This window comes from Hippocampus bargibanti, linkage group LG14 (assembly GCF_051943395.1).
Source record: "Hippocampus bargibanti isolate YZ-2025 linkage group LG14, ASM5194339v1, whole genome shotgun sequence".
In the NCBI taxonomy this organism is placed as follows: domain Eukaryota; kingdom Metazoa; phylum Chordata; class Actinopteri; order Syngnathiformes; family Syngnathidae; genus Hippocampus; species Hippocampus bargibanti.
In genome coordinates this window covers 4,093,469-4,109,251 of record NC_142747.1, presented here as the reverse complement: position 1 = coordinate 4,109,251, position 15,783 = coordinate 4,093,469, and the positions used below count along the sequence as shown (strand labels likewise).

Genomic DNA, 15,783 nt, shown 5'->3' with positions numbered 1-15,783 from the left:
ATTTTAACTGTGACATTGTAAGACCCTCTGTATCACTTAGCATGTCTCGGAATGTTCCAGATTTAGTTATCTTCGACACAGTGCGGATAACCTCAGACTCGCTAAACCCTTCTTGTAGTCCCTCATCGATTTGTCTACACAGGCTACGGTATGACAGTTCAGACCCGGTGTCAGAAATCTGACCACCATAAATTTTGAACTCCCTCCGTGGAAACAGAGCAGCTACATCTGTGTACTTCACCATCTGCTCCCCCATACCGGAGGATAAGCCGGCATGTTCAGGAGGAGCACCACCCGAACTGTTGGCGATGATGACGTTCCTGCCCGGTGTGGGGATGTCTCTCGGTGGAAGAGGTGTGACCTCAACTCCTCCTCTCAGGTCAGCTCCTTCCCCAGTAGGTTCCTCCGGGACATCTAGGAGCTCGCTGATCATGTCATCGAGGTGAAGGAGTTGAGAAGTGCCTTCATCTTCTATGTGTCTTAATTTGTCACCTCTGATGTAGTCAATAATCACATCAAACAGTTCTGGTTCACTAAGGCCCGCAAGGTCCTCAGTATCACTCTCATCCACTGCGCTGGCAACATTTAGTAGCTGATTGACATTCAAAGCTAATAGTCTCTTTTGGATCTTGAAAATCAATACCCGTCGTGGAGTTGTGGGAGCCATCGTTAGCCCCTGAAGTCTCTACTCTTTGGAGAACGGACAGCACTACAGTCTTCCCTGAAGCTTTAGGCACAGGTTCTCTTCGTAGCAGCTCCCACTCTGCCCACGATCCCGGACGAGCCCCCAATTGTAACCGGCCTCAGGCCTAGGGGTTACCTGAGTCGGTTCAAACGCGTCACAGGCAGGTAGCACTGTGAACGACGAGGAAAGACGACACGAGACAACCGTGTTAATCAGCTTCACACAACGGGATTTATGACAACCGCGCATGCGTGAGCTGAGCCTACATCGCCTTCCTCTGTTCCATTCACAGGCGCGTAGCGCCCTCTCCTGACTTGGTAGTCTAATCGACTAACATACAATAACAGAGGTCGTTTCTAACCCCCTACACCTGCTTCGGACTACACCCTGACGGAAAAGTGTCCTTGAGAGTTTTGAAAGCCGTTTAGAAAGAGGCTTCCACGTGGCTTTTAGCAGACAACGCAACGCAAACCAGTGACGTGCGGTGAGGTTCATGGCTGGTGAGGCACTGACGTCATCATAGTCAGATTTACAAACATATGAACTCTACAGAGTAGTTTATTCACCATTTGATTGGCAACAGTTAACGTATTTTGTTTAAAATTTCATGTCAGCATTTTTTATATATACAAACTGTAGCATAGAAAAAAATAATAAAAACAAAGTTTTTATCGTGTTACCTTTAGTCCATCCGCCGCTCCTTCTGAAGAAAGGCATCGATAACTTCTTTGTAGAAGCCTTCCTTATCTTTCTTCAGTTTTAAAAGTCTCTCTGTCTCAACGGAGATCACTGCCAGTGAAGAAAGTCGTCCTTGATCAGTCCTGTTCCGACTGTATGTTTTCAGTGCTGAGAATGACAATCTCGTCTACTTCTCCAGCAACAAATGGGGCTGCACCGATCTCCTTTTTAATGTCATTTCTATTGACATCACCAACTGTTTCAATTAAATCGTTCTGTATTCTGTTTCACAGGCTAGAAAATATAGTGGATGTCCCAAAATGACTCGCTAGTCTGTCATCTTTCTGAGCGAAAGCATGTAATAGTTCAACATAGTTGCCACGAAGACCAGAGCCCTTACTTTCATCATTTCCACGAAATGCCAGCTGTTGTTTGGCAAGGAAGCAGGTGGCATTGATGAGATCTTTTAAAATCTCCCGGTTCTCCTTTACCTTAGCATTGTGGATGCTGATGTTGAGTCTTCGCTCATTTTTGATGAGGCTCCGTTGTAAAATTTTCAGGTCACAATATCCCATTTGAGTCCAGACATTGTCACAAATTGAGAACAGAAGGCAGGAAAAGCAGAAAAGGTGGTTTCTTGCTGCACATCCACACAGCCAGCCTTTTCGTGTGTACCAGTCCGCCTGAAAAGAGCGATTATTGTGTCCCGTTGTCTGAAGCAAACCTTTTAGCTCCGGTGTTGGTCTTCCTTTAATTATTACTTCCTGCTTCGATTGAAAGTCCAGTTTAGAAAATTCTTTCAATTTAGATATGTAATCCTCCATTCTGAAAGTGAGGCCAAGCAACATGAAAAAATGGCTGCAGGGTTGCACTTGACTTGCTAACTGTTTACTGTAGCTTTCTGTCTCTAATTCTATTATTCTGCAGACGTGGAGTAAGAAGTATCTCTGGAATCACAAGCGCCCCCTGCCTGTCATGAGGCGGGAGAACTGTGTGCCTCACCTACGCACAGCGTTTTGATAAAAATAAAACAAAATAAACACTGGAGTACAGTGTTTATAATGTACAATGACTCTACATTATATACACCAGCTAAACTGTAGAAATTTAGTTCATATACTAAACGTGTTTGAACGCAGATATGCAGAAGGACAGCAATGCGGTCTCACTGCAGAGCAAGCCCGCACAGTAAGCATAGTGATTGCGCAATCCATAGTGAGGATCAGCCGGCTGGTGCCTCACTGCTCGTCTCTACTTAGTATTTGAACGGTAAATGAGAAAATTCAGCGATTTAGAAAAAAATCCTAAAACGGTGAAGTTAAATGGACAAGAACTTTAAAGTACAAATCACTAAATACATATAACTGTTTAATTTATTTTTTCATTTGATATTTCCATGACAGCTTTCCATGATGACAGGTGAGGCACTGCCTCCCCTGCCTCCACTGACTGCACGTCACTGACACAAACATTGCATTGTGCACCATGATGACAAACGACAATGGGAGCAAAATCTTCAGCAAGTGATACTGAGCATAAAATAAGCAGGGAGCTTTTGTGGTAGGTACTTCCTTAATTAAAAAAAAAATCCTTTATACTTTGCAACAATGTTCGCGATTAGTCGTCTTGTTGTTTTTCAAGTTGTGAAAAATGGGGCAGCCAACTTTTCAGAGTTGTCTGCCCTGGTATATGGCATACCCAAAAGCCTTGATTTTCTCCAAAAGGAGACCCTGTACAGGCCTTATACACAGGTGTGCCTTATATATGAAGTAATATCGAGTCACAACAGGTCTCGCAAATATTGTCAGCAGCCACGACTCAATTTCCCCAAATCGAATAAGTAAGGCGTAACCCAACCTCTAGATTATATTTGTAAACTTTTGTCATTAATTGACGGTGGACCTTACACTCCGGAAAATACGGTATTCAGACTTTGAATGAGTTGATTTCGTTTGGGAGGGGGGTGCACAAAATGAGTTAATGCACTTCATGCCCGTTTGGAGATTAGCAGTTTTGTGCCATCCTTGAATGGTTATTTCTATGCAAGAGAGCCCTTAGGACTCAGGGTATTGGTTAATTTTTGGCTTGAAAAGTTTTTTTTTTTTGCTTTGCACAGGGGATATATCTATGTACAGAGATACCTCTGCTTACGAAAGCTTTAGGTAACAAACTTTTCGCCTTACAAATACAGTTAAGTCTCGTTATATCGATATTCAAGGGAGTCCGAAAAAATATCGATATAACCGGGACTATCGATATATCCGACCCTGTTTGCATGTAATTTTCTCCGTGCGTGCATAGAAATAGTATCGATATAACCGGTACATCGATATATCCAATATCGATATAACGAGACTTTACTGTATTAAATTCGCGAGAATATAATCTTGGCATACAAAGTAGTTTTCGGGAAACACATGGAGCGCCACAATGCCGAACAGCGCCACCATGGGTGCCAGACTACTTTTCCACACTCACTTTCTTTAAGTGCACTCAGTGCAGACATGATTTCTTATGGAGTGGATACTTTGCTTTTTTTGGGATCGAAAAAGACCTCAACACAGGCTAATGTTAAACTGAAGAGGACACAAAAGAAAATTACGGTCCAGCATCATCGAAAAAACACGAACGAGGTGTGCGTTTGTGTGACTTGACGTCCCGGTACCAGTCTGCTAAGTCGACCATTGCTGTGTGGCTAAGGGTGTTTCTGTGTTGTCTCAGCAACGGTCTCAGGCAATAGAAGAGGTTCAAAAACTTCTGTTGATTTGGATTCATGAAAAGCAGCTAGTAGGGGACTGTGTATTATCGGTGAGAAAGAATGGCAACTTCACTCGGATATCATCAAGAGGCAACTACATCAATGACCATCACCAAGTTAAATAATAGGACTTTATTATAGTGTGCAGTTTACTTCTTTAATTACAATAAAATAGCACATTTATTATACATAAAATAAGATATATTTTGTGTAGTTTTAAGGCTTATTTAGTAGAAAATTATTTTTTTATGGGGACCTGAAAACGGATTATTCTCATTTTTAATGGTTTCCAATCGAAAATTAATGTTTGGAAGACAGACTTTTCATCTTACACACACTTTCCGGGAACCAATTAAGTTCGTAAGCTGTGGTATCACTGTCTTAAGAATTGTATAATGGAAAATGTAATATTTTTGGAGCACCGCATTTTGGGGCAAAAGCACATACGTTTTAAGCGACATTAAATGAGTTGCAAAGATGAAAAATGGTTGCCTCCCCTGAAGCATTTCAGTTGCTTCAACGTGATGTACAGTTTAAATAAGCAAAAACTAACAGTTCTAGCAAAATGATCAGCGGACCGGGTTGACTGACTGGCATGGAATTTGGTAACGCCGAAAACGCGGCACTCGTGTCTGTGCAATTTCCAACATAATTCATATCATGTCAGCCAAAACAAAGCTCTAAAATGTTGCTCTAAAAACTCTGATATGAGCGTGGAACAAAGTGCTTGGTGGCATCTTGAAAGAAGGCACAACGCTGAACACAATCTAGAAATAACTCCTTTGGGTCCGCACAACAAATAAAGGGAGGCGGTGAGCTCTTAATTTCACAGAGAAAACAAAGGCGACGGTGAAGCCGCGTCAAAACAGACAGAGGGCAATCACTCAGCTGAGCGTTCTTTGTGAGATGCAAAAAGAAAGAAAGGACGGAAAAAAACAATCTGTCTGCATCACTTTTATTCCTTCAAGCAAGTGGGAGAAGAGTGACGCGTGCCGCGAGCGCCGCCGCCCGCCTGCCCTTCTTCAAACGGCAAATATGGCGGCTGAAGCCTGTCTTGTCAGATGCTGCTGTCATAACGAAAAAAAAGTCTGTGTTCTTGTTGGACAACCTACTATTTCTACATTAGTCCCAGATCGGAGCGCTTTAACGACGAGACTGAGATAGGCGGCGATGGTGGGGTTCAAACACAGCGCTCTGTTCTGACTGCCCGTGCCAGCTGCAGCCCACTAAAATGTTTGAGGGAGAGCCTGTCATGTCTGGATGGAACGGGAGTTGGGAGATGATGCGCTCACCTCCGAACTTTAGCCACTTTCCCACAAAATACCTTCGATGCCACAAAGAAAATGTTGCCAAGTGACTGTCATGTGAAAGGAGAGATCCGAAACTGCGGGCGGCGATGAACGAAAGCCCCCTTTCAAAAGGTGAATCCTAGAAATGAGGGTCCACTGTGCTTTGACCATATTACAAAGCAAATAGGAAAAATGAAATTGAAAAAATTGCAAATGCATCGAAGGAGGTTGTCAAAGTACAATCGCCGGGATGTGTCTCAAAATGGCCGACATCGCTTTCAATTTCATGGGCCATTTCAGCTTCATGTCGAGAATCTGTCTGCAGCGCGAAGCACCCTTTAACAGGTGTGATCCCAGATTAAACACAGACTTTGTTTGCAGGAGACATACGCTAAAGCAGGGGTTGGGAACCTTTTTGACTAGGAGAGCCATAAAAGTAAAATATTTATAAATGTTTTTCAGTGAGAGCCACACACAACAAAATGACAGAATGCATTATTTAAAATAACATGATTGGTTTTCCGTTCCTCATGATTGGTAAAAAATTCCAGCCAAACGATCGGAATGAACATCAACTTGCCGGGTCCATACGCGAAATTACTGCTAGCGAGCCTGCACACGGCTCATTAGCTTCCACACTGGCTTTCTACGGTCTCTCGCAGAAGTATATTGATGCTAACGTTAGCATGGGGCTTGTCAAAGTGCCACTGACATTCAACGATGAGAAGGTTTCTTCAGCCGTCATCTGTACAAAAGTGAAGGTTTCGGACGTTTCGCCTCCTATCTAAGAGGCTTCGTCAGCGAACTAAAGTCTGACTGGTCGTATCGGCCCCCATTTTTATATCCCTAAGGATATAGGGGTATATTTAGGGATTAGGGATATAAAAATGGGGCCGATACGACCAGTCAGACTTTAGTTCGCTGACGAAGCCTCTTGGATAGGAGGCGAAACGTCCGAAACCTTCACTTTTGTACAGATGACGGCTGAAGAAACCTTCTCATCGATGGACCACTCCTGTATGACTGAGAGCTTACACAGACGCACTGACATTCAACTGTTTCATTGATGATATTGTTTCATTGCATTCAACCTGATGTTTTCGATACTCGTCACCTTTTTAACTCGTTGGGCTTATTTAAAAACAGGCGTTTACCTGTTTCAACATTAACGGCTACCATCCAATTAAAATTACTCATTGTACATCAATGGTCACCTTAGGTCAGTATCATCCAATATAAATTGTGCTTTCCGCCAATGCAGTCCAAACACGAAATGAACAGTGAAATAGCGAGAATGTGTACAGTAAAGTCTCGTTATATCGATATGGGTTATATGAATAGTACTGCTTATTACGATACTATTTTCATTTCCTGGCAAATTTCTAGTCTTTTTATGTATAATTAGTTCCGTTTAGTACGACATGGTCATTACGATAATCCGGTTACTATGGTGCCCTTTTTCATCTCCCGCCGACCATTTTGCTCTGTTTATATCGATACAAAAGCAGCTTAAGCTGAATCGATATTTGCTTAGGGATTTCTATACAGTACGACAATTATCAAAATCTGTATCGGTCGCACCGTTGGTCACGTGACCAGCTTCCGTGTCTTGCACAGTGTAGCAGACACCATTTTCATTCCGAAACTCGTTATGCAGATATCGCAACAGAAATTAAAGCCAAATATGCCCCAGAAGATTCCCAGAATAACGAAGATGATGAGGATGAAGAACCAACTGATTACACACCTATGTCAACAAAGACACAAGCGTTGCAAAGTGTTATGGAATTACGATCTTACTTCGAGTCCAGAGACAATGCACCAGGTTGTTTAGAAATGCTAATCAAGATTGAATTGTTTGTGTTAAAAGGGGAAGCAGAAGAAAATGGAAGATTTTCTTAAAGTACATATTGCATAATAAGATGTAAACCTTGCAGTTTGTGTTGCAGTGTTATGTACGTGCTGTATATGAATGCAATCGTTTTTATGCAACAGTGTTTATGGTTTTTCTGCTGAAGCGTGAGCGTGAAGCGTGATTTTGCATTGGTTGAATTTTATAAAAGAAATACCTGTAGTCATTAAAAAAGGAGAAAATTACATGCCATATTAAAGATCCCCCAGTCACGTGACCAGCTTCCGTGTTTTGAATTGTCATCCTAGAGCACAAGAAAAACGGCGAAGCAGAGCCCACATCTTTCATTACTACTGCAATAGCATTTGAAACACACTGTAATGCCCCTCAGCGTGGCAAATGATGTGCACAGTCGCTGGTATAGCGGGTCGGTCTTTTTAATAACAAAACGTAGCAGTTATCACATACAAACAGGAGCTGTTGTTACGCCACAACTCACGCGCCGTCATTTTATTCAGGCACTCTCTCGAACCCCGTTGTCGGGTCCTCCCAAGCCCCAGCCCCCAAACATATAGAACACAAACACAGAACGTTACAATACTTTAATCTTCTTATATACAGTACTGTTGTGAAACACCAATTTCAACCATGGGGAAACGTAAGAATTGTGATATCCGAACAACGTTCAAGGCAATCGTGGGTGTGGAGGACAATCCAACAAGCAAATCCTTCATCGCGAAAGAGTCTGACGTGCCGCAGAATACTTCATCAACATAAGTAATGTAAACGTTGCAGTTTTTGGTTTCCATACATGTATTTAATTGTGTTGTATTCAGATATCTTTATCGCTTGCAATAATCACTGTTTTTCATATGTTTGTAGATGCTGGCGTTCGTGGTTTCTCTCGTGTGTATAGAACAACGTTGAGTATTTTACATTGGTTGAATTTTAGGAATCAAATAGTCATTAAAAAAGTGTGAAGACGTTTTTATTTAATGCATAAGTTTATAGTTAGCATATTTTTCACTTCACTACAGTACAAAAGCATGCTAGATACGCAATCCATGAACTCAAGGAGAAAATGACATGTCATATCAAAGATCCCCCATTTATTGCCCCCGCTTAATGCAGTTCGGCGCAGGATCGGATATATCGATAGTCCGGTTCTATCAATATTTTTTCAGACTCCCGAGAATATCGCTATAACGAGACTTTACTGTATTTTGTTTTATCTGCGAGCCAGATGCAATCATCAAAAGAGCCATACTGGCTGGCGAGCCATAGGTTCCCGACCCCTGCGCTAAAGCCTTGGCGCGGTTCAGCACTCTGCGTTTCAGAGTCGATGTGTCGGCAATCGCCTCGGCGGATGACATCAGAGCTTTCTATGCCTGACGAGATGTCAACGCGTCACGAAGAGCTCACGAAATGAGCCAATGATGGTGATCGAGCCCACGCCGCTTCCAAAACAAACTTGAGAGCAGAAAATTAAGAGCAGACGACACAACGATTTGCTTGTACGGACCACCTGCAGTTAAGGCGGCAGCAGCCATGTGTTGGCGTTGGAACCTAAAGAGGCCACGCAACTTTCTGGGCTTGGCCAATGCGTCCTCCCAAGATCACTGCTTGGCCAGGGTGGGATAGACCTGACCCAGATTTGAACTGAGAAAGTTGAAGATGGATAAAGTGCAATAATGTCAGGGGTGGGGGGGGGGCCAGTGGAGCATTTGCTAACATGTTTTGAAACTCATGTATAATAATAATAATAATAATAATAATAATAATAATAATAATAATAATAATAATAATAATAATAAAACATTTCATTTATAAGCACCTTTCAAAACTTTCATCTTGGGAAAACACAAAAAATAAAATAACACATCATATGACAATACAAAGACACATTCATTCTTCAGGACTTGCTGTACCTTCTTTGTGATGACATAAAGCAGTTCTAGATGAAAGAGGAGAGGATCAAAGCATCAATTTCAGCAGTGGATCAGGGACGTCATGGTGGAATTTGCACGTCTACTACAAGCTAAATGTTGAAAGCAAACACGAAGCTGTAGCATCCATTGACGGAAAGACATTGTCTCACATCTTCTGTCCCACATAAATCCACTTCAATTCCAAGCCGTCCTCTTGGAATTTGTTGCTGCTCCTTCCCCCCGGATCAAGTCGCTCTCGCCATGCGGATCCACTGAAAAGTAGTTGTGATCGCCTTGTGTTTCGGAGTTTTCCTACTTTTTTATTTTTGGGGAGGGAATCTCGCGGATGGTCGGCTGCTGAAACAAGTTGCGGCGAAGGAGGGCGGGAACTCTTTCACGTCGTCGGTCGAGCGCAATCGTGATGTTGGCCTAAAATTGGCGAGGAAATCTCCCAGGACGGGTGAAGAAGATCTCCCCAAGGGAAGAAAAACGCGAAAGTGACAAAGCTAGAGGGCAACGTCAATGCAAAGAGCAAAACAGGACGGGCTGTGGGCAGGCGGGCCCGAGTCGAGGAATTCATGTACTTGGCCACGGTGGCATGCGGGAATCGTCTGGAGGAGACATTAACGCTCGTAAAATCAGCTGTCCTGTTCAGCCAGAAGAAGATCAAATTCCCATTTTTACTGAGGACCTTTTGATCCCACAGTTTCAAGAAAAGTTCCACCACCTTCTCCGTGGGGAACGCAGACGAATGGAAGAAGCTCTTCAAGCCCTGTTCCGCTCAGAGACTTTTTCTTCCTGTTATCCTGAAGGACGTCGATTCGTCACTGTACGTGGACACTGATGTCCTGTTCCTGCGCCCCATGGACGATATCTGGAGATTGCTCAAGTTCTTTAACAGCACGCAGCTGGCAGCGATGGCTCCGGAACACGAAGTCCCCAAAATCGACTGGTACAGCCATTTTGCGCGCCATCCTTTCTACGGCATTTCGGGGGTCAATTCGGGTGTCATGCTGATGAATCTCACAAGGATCCGAGGCACATTGTTCAAGAACAGCATGATTGCCGGTGGCCTTTCCTGAGAGGACCTTTTACACCCACTTTATCAAAAGTACAAGAACCAACATCCCATGGGGAGATCAGGACCTCCTCAACATTATCTTTCACTACAATCCAGAGTGTCTATTGATCTTCCCTTGCCAGTGGAACTACAGGCCCGATCACTGTATATATGGGAGCAACTGCAAAGGAGCTGAAGAGGACGGCGTGGCCATCCTCCATGGCAACCGTGGAGTCTATCATGATGACAAGCAGCCAGCCTTCAAAGTGGTTTATGACGGAATTCGTGATTTCCCCTTTGAGGACAACATGTTCCAATCGCTGTTTTATCCCATGCAAGCCAAATTCCTGGACACCGTCAACACACCCTGTGTGGTCGGATCCCACAAGTCTTCCTCAAGCATGTCGTGTTGTCAAATAAGGCACATGTGAGTCCAGCTGTTGCGTTAACGTGGGTAACTTTTATTTTGCCTCCAATGCAATGCCTTTTCCCCAGTCACTCCCTTCTGGTCCTTGGCGCCTCCTCCTGACGTCATCGCCCATCGCCACTGATCTTGTCAACAATCACACCACATCTCCCCTTTCTAGAATCATTGGATAGACTGCCAATGATTCAACAGACCTTGAGGATTATTCTGCCTCGTGGTTGAAAGGTCTGCTCGTGTCTCAGACTGTGACAAGGGATCGCATAGGAAAAACAAACATATTTGAGACAATCCATTTGAGAACAATAACTTGATGGTCCATCTTAACTGATCCTCCTCTATGCTCTGTAATGGGGTGAACATTGTATAGACAAACAGAACAGCATGTACAAGTACATCTCAATATTCGTAATATACCCACCCCCATTTTTTTTTTTGTTTTTGTTTTAACAAACAACCCTGCAAGCAGAGCCTGAAAGTAGGAGGAAAATGGGTGAAAAAAAATCACAAGTCCAACCTGGTTGGTTTCACCACGATTCTCCCATACCTGGTCTTGGTAGTAGAAGTGGGTGGTGGGTCTGGAAGATTGTGCTGTAGTGGTCCCGCTGATGGACTTTCTGGATCGCCTCCCAAAGACTGCTCCGCTGCATCACAGCCACTCTGCTCAGGCGAGGACCTCATTGGGATGAGATGACGCCGGTTTCGACTGATGGTCTCGTGAGGTCCCTCTACCAGATATGATCGTGGGGAAGAATGTCTTTCGATGATGGCTCCTTCTGCTCCTTGGTCCTTAACTGTGCACGATGTCGCGTGTTGTAGCGTTGTGCATCTTTTGTCCTCTTTTCATCTTCCTTCTGGATGATGGCTTCTCGGTCGGGGATGGCTGGGTTAAGCAGGACAGGAAGGATGGGAACCGTCGTGCGGAGTCTCCTCCCCATGAGAAGCTGAGCGGGGCTGTACCCGTTTTCAAGAAGGGTAACCCTGTACGCGAGCAAGGCCAGATAGGGGTCATCTGCTTTTTTCAAGAGGCTTTTGATCGTCTGAACTGCACATTCTGCCTCGGCATTGCCTTGAGGGTATCGTGGGCTACTTGTAATGTGATGGAACCCATAGGACTCCGCAAACACTGTGAAGACTGTTCCGGAAAACCAAAAGGTCTGGGATCCCATGGCGTGCATATATTGATTTGAGGTGGCAGATTACCTTGTTCGATTTTGTGTCGAACGAGCAAGTAGTCTACAACCGCAAGTAGGTCTTGTTTCCGAGCATGAACAAATCTGCCCCTAGCTTTTCCCATGGTCTTCCTGGGTACGGTGATGGAGTCATTGGCTCTCTGTGGTTCCGTCCCTCCTTGCAGCATGTTCGGCAGTTGAGAACCAACTCGTTCAGCTGTTGGCTTAGCCCAGGCCACCATACCGCCCGCCGCGCTCGCTCTCTACACTTTACCACGCCCTGGTGACCTTCATGCAGTTTAGCGAGAACATCATTTCTCATGGTTGAAGGTATGACAATTCTCTGTCCCTTCAGTAGGATTCCGTCGTGGACTGTGAGGAATGCCTGCTCTGCTCTGTACAGCCTGAGTGCCGGTTCATTGGGACCTTGTTCAGGCCAGCCTTCTGTGCACAACTGCATCACACGTGCACACACGCTGTCCCTCTGCAGCTGCTCTCTCAGCCTTTCAAGGTAATTGGTGGTTGCCGGGAGGTTCTCCATCACCATGTCGACGTAGATGTTCGTATCTTCGAGCAATTCTTTGTGAGCTGGTGTCGCCCCCTTCTCCACTGGAGCTCGAGACAGTGTGTCGACTGTCAACAGGCTTTTTCCTGGGACGTGAGAGATGGAATAAGAGTAGCGCACGAGTCGTATTCTGAAGCGTTGTATCCGTGGAGGTAATGTATCCAGGGCTTGAGACCCCAGGAGACTCAGGAGAGGTTTGTGGTCCGTCTCCATCAAGAAATGCTTCCCGATGAGAAAGTTGCGAAACCTCTCGCAGGCCCAGGTCAGCCCCAGAGCCTCTTTCTCCACTTGAGCATATCTCTGCTCCGTAGGTGTGAGCGAGCGTGACACGTAAGCTATTGGTCTCCATTCTTCCTCCCACTTTTGGAGAAGAACTCCACCCAACCCGTACGACGTCGCATCTGCAGACACTTTACTCTCTCTGTTGGGATCAAACATGGCCAGCACCGGTGTGGACGTCAGCGCGTCTTTTAAATCTTGAAAAGCTCGTGCCTGGTCGACGCCCCACACCCAGCAGTTCCTTTTGGACAGGAGGTCACGGAGAGGCTTGTATCGATCTGCCAACCCCGGCACAAACCTCCCCAGTTGGTTCATCATTCCGAGAAAACTTCTCAACTCTGTTAGATTTGTTGGTTCCGGCATCATCCTTACTGCCTCAGTTTTAGCTGGGCCTGGCCTGATGCCGCTGTCTGAGATCACATGGCCTAGAAATGTCACTTCTGACTTTGACAGTTCACATTTTTTCCACATTGAGAGTGATGCCCGCCTCCTGGATTTTCTCCAAGGTAGCATGCAGGCGGGCATCGTGCTCCTCCTGCGTTCGGCCCCATATGAGCACATCATCCATGAGGCAAACATCACCATCCAGCCCTTCTGTAACCTCTGTTACCATTCTGTTTTGAAAGTGTTCAGGGGCGGAGGCTATCGCAAAAGGTAGCCGCTTGAAATAATAGTGTCCAAATGGCGTGATGAATGTTGTAAGCTTCGCGGAATTAGGTGTTAGGGGTATTTGCCAGAACCCCATTTTTGCATCCAGCTTACTAAAAACCCTGGCTCCAGCCAGCATGCCGAGTGTTTCCTCCACTGATGGCAGGATATACTTTTCTCTGCAGACTGACTCGTTGAGTTTGGTGAGGTCGACACAGATTCGTACAGCACCTGATTTCTTGCGCACTACCACGATGCCAGCGCACCAGTCTGTTGGCTGCTCGATTCTTTTTATTACTCCGAGTCGTTGCATCGGGATAGCTCTTTCTTGCAATGGAATCCTCCTTGGTGTTTTTAAAGAGAAAGGTTCAGACCCTGGTTTCAGTTTGATGTTGTACGGCTGCCACATCTTTCCGAGTCCAGTGCATATTTTTGGATAGTTGTCTTTTAATGACTGCATAGTGACGCTGCCTTGGCGTGCGACGAGCCCCAGCCTGCAGCTCAAAGATCTCCCCAGCAAGGCAGTATGCACATGACGACTGATGTAAACATCCTCCATCTCCTCCTTCTCACCTTTTCGCAGCGGCAGCTTGGCGACGCCCACAACCTCAAGAGGGCTCCTCCCTGGTCCCAGGAGTCGTTTTGTTGCCTTTTTGAGTTTAGGGAGATTGTTTTGATATGTGACATTGAATGCTTTGTATGGCAGAACAGTGACGTCGACGCCAGTATCGATTTTAAACATCACACTGCGCTGATTTACGTCGATTTTGACCATCCCGTCTGTCACAACACTGCCAAGGAGAACTGCTTCCTCCCCCTCGTCTTCCTCATCTCCTGTAATTTCATGCGTCGATTTGAATTTACATACGCGCTGAAAATCTCCCTTCCGCCCGCAAGCATGACATTTCACCTCATGGGCCGGACAATTATATTTTGGATGGGAAGGAGCGCTGCCGCATTTCTGGCACGCTGACTGTGCCCCCCTTTCCTTGCTAAAGTGAGTACTGTGGGGCTTATTTGCCTGGCTATTGGCATAGTTGGGTGAGTTTTTAGCCGTCTTTAATTTGCTTTTGAACACTGTCAACAGATTCGGCGCCACTTGCCTCTGAGTTGGTGTCCCCTCGCAGATAGGACTGTTGCCTCTTCACCTCCTCACTTTGCCGTGCTATTCTTATGGCTTTTTCAAGGGTCAGATCCGCATCCAACTGTATCCGTTCGGACAATCCCTTGTCCCGTAGTCCGACTACAATTCTGTCTCTGATCAGTTCATTGCGTAGCGTCCCATGGCTACAATGCTCTGCCAGGGCATACAGTGCAGTGACAAACGAATCCACACTCTCCCCTTCCTTTTGATAGCGCATGTTGAATATTGCACGCTCAAAGATGACATTTTTCTTCACAACGAAGAAGTCTTGGAGTCCCCTCCGCACTTCTTGATACGTGCACCGTTGAACCTCCGTCAGATTCAACCCGCGTAAAATATCAGCAGCCTCGTCACCCATGCAGTAAATAAGTGTGTTTACTTGATTTTCTTCAGAACTCGCATTAAGGTCACTTGCCAGGCGAAATCTTTCGAATCTCCTGATCCATTTTCCCCACTCCTGCGGTTTTGAGAAGTCAAAGGGTTCTGGCGGCTGGATGTTGAACGTGGCGCACGGCCCCGCGGTGACGACTGGTCCCGCAGCCTGCTGTGCACCTTGCGCCATGGCTCCATTAGCCCGTGCCGATGTTCCATCCTCTACGTCGCTCATGTTGCCTTTTTCTCTCCGCCGCGTTTCCAAAATATCCTCTTTGCGCACACCACGTTAACTACAGGACTCCTGACACCATGTCGTGTTGTCAAATAAGGCACATGTGAGTCCAGCTGTTGCGTTAACGTGGGTAACTTTTATTTTGCCTCCAATGCAATGCCTTTTCCCCAGTCACTCTCCCTTCTGGTCCTTGGCGCCTCCTCCTGACGTCATCGCCCAGCCCACTGATCTTGTCAACAATCACACCACAAAGCAGATCAAAAAGACCATGAGGAAGGTCTTTGAGGAGAACGTAATCCGACATATCAAGGCCACACAACTGACTTTCGGTGAAATTGACTTCCTGTGAATGTGACTGCAGGAATTGGAGTACGAAAGCGATGATATTTCTGAAATTGTTTCTATCAACCATTCTAATATTGTCATGTTCGGTCATCTCGTATATATATATATATATATATATCCCATATGCCTTTCCAGTATCTTTCAGTTTCCAGCCTTGGAGGGTCTGCTCTGCTGTTAGAACCCAGCCACTGAGCGTACACTTTCGCAGGTTGTGTTGCGAACAGCCTGTTTATTCTTCTGGCCTCATTCTCTTTCGTGTACCTCTTTAGGCGACTGGCCAAGGCCTGGAGCCTTTGTTTGGCAGTTTCGAGTGCTTCAGGTATGGTTATCTGCATGTACCTCTTGGGTA

The 15,783-nt window shown here is 45.3% G+C and overlaps 1 protein-coding gene and 1 pseudogene across 2 annotated transcripts in view; both read left to right on the top strand.

Moving 5' to 3' along the window:
• The window catches only part of LOC148888039 (putative nucleotidyltransferase MAB21L1), a 47,913-nt gene that overhangs the window by 14,322 nt on the left and 17,808 nt on the right, over positions 1-15,783 (top strand). The gene's annotated exons all lie outside the window — the stretch shown is intronic.
• Positions 9,228-11,671, top strand: LOC148888040 (glucoside xylosyltransferase 2-like; annotated as a pseudogene).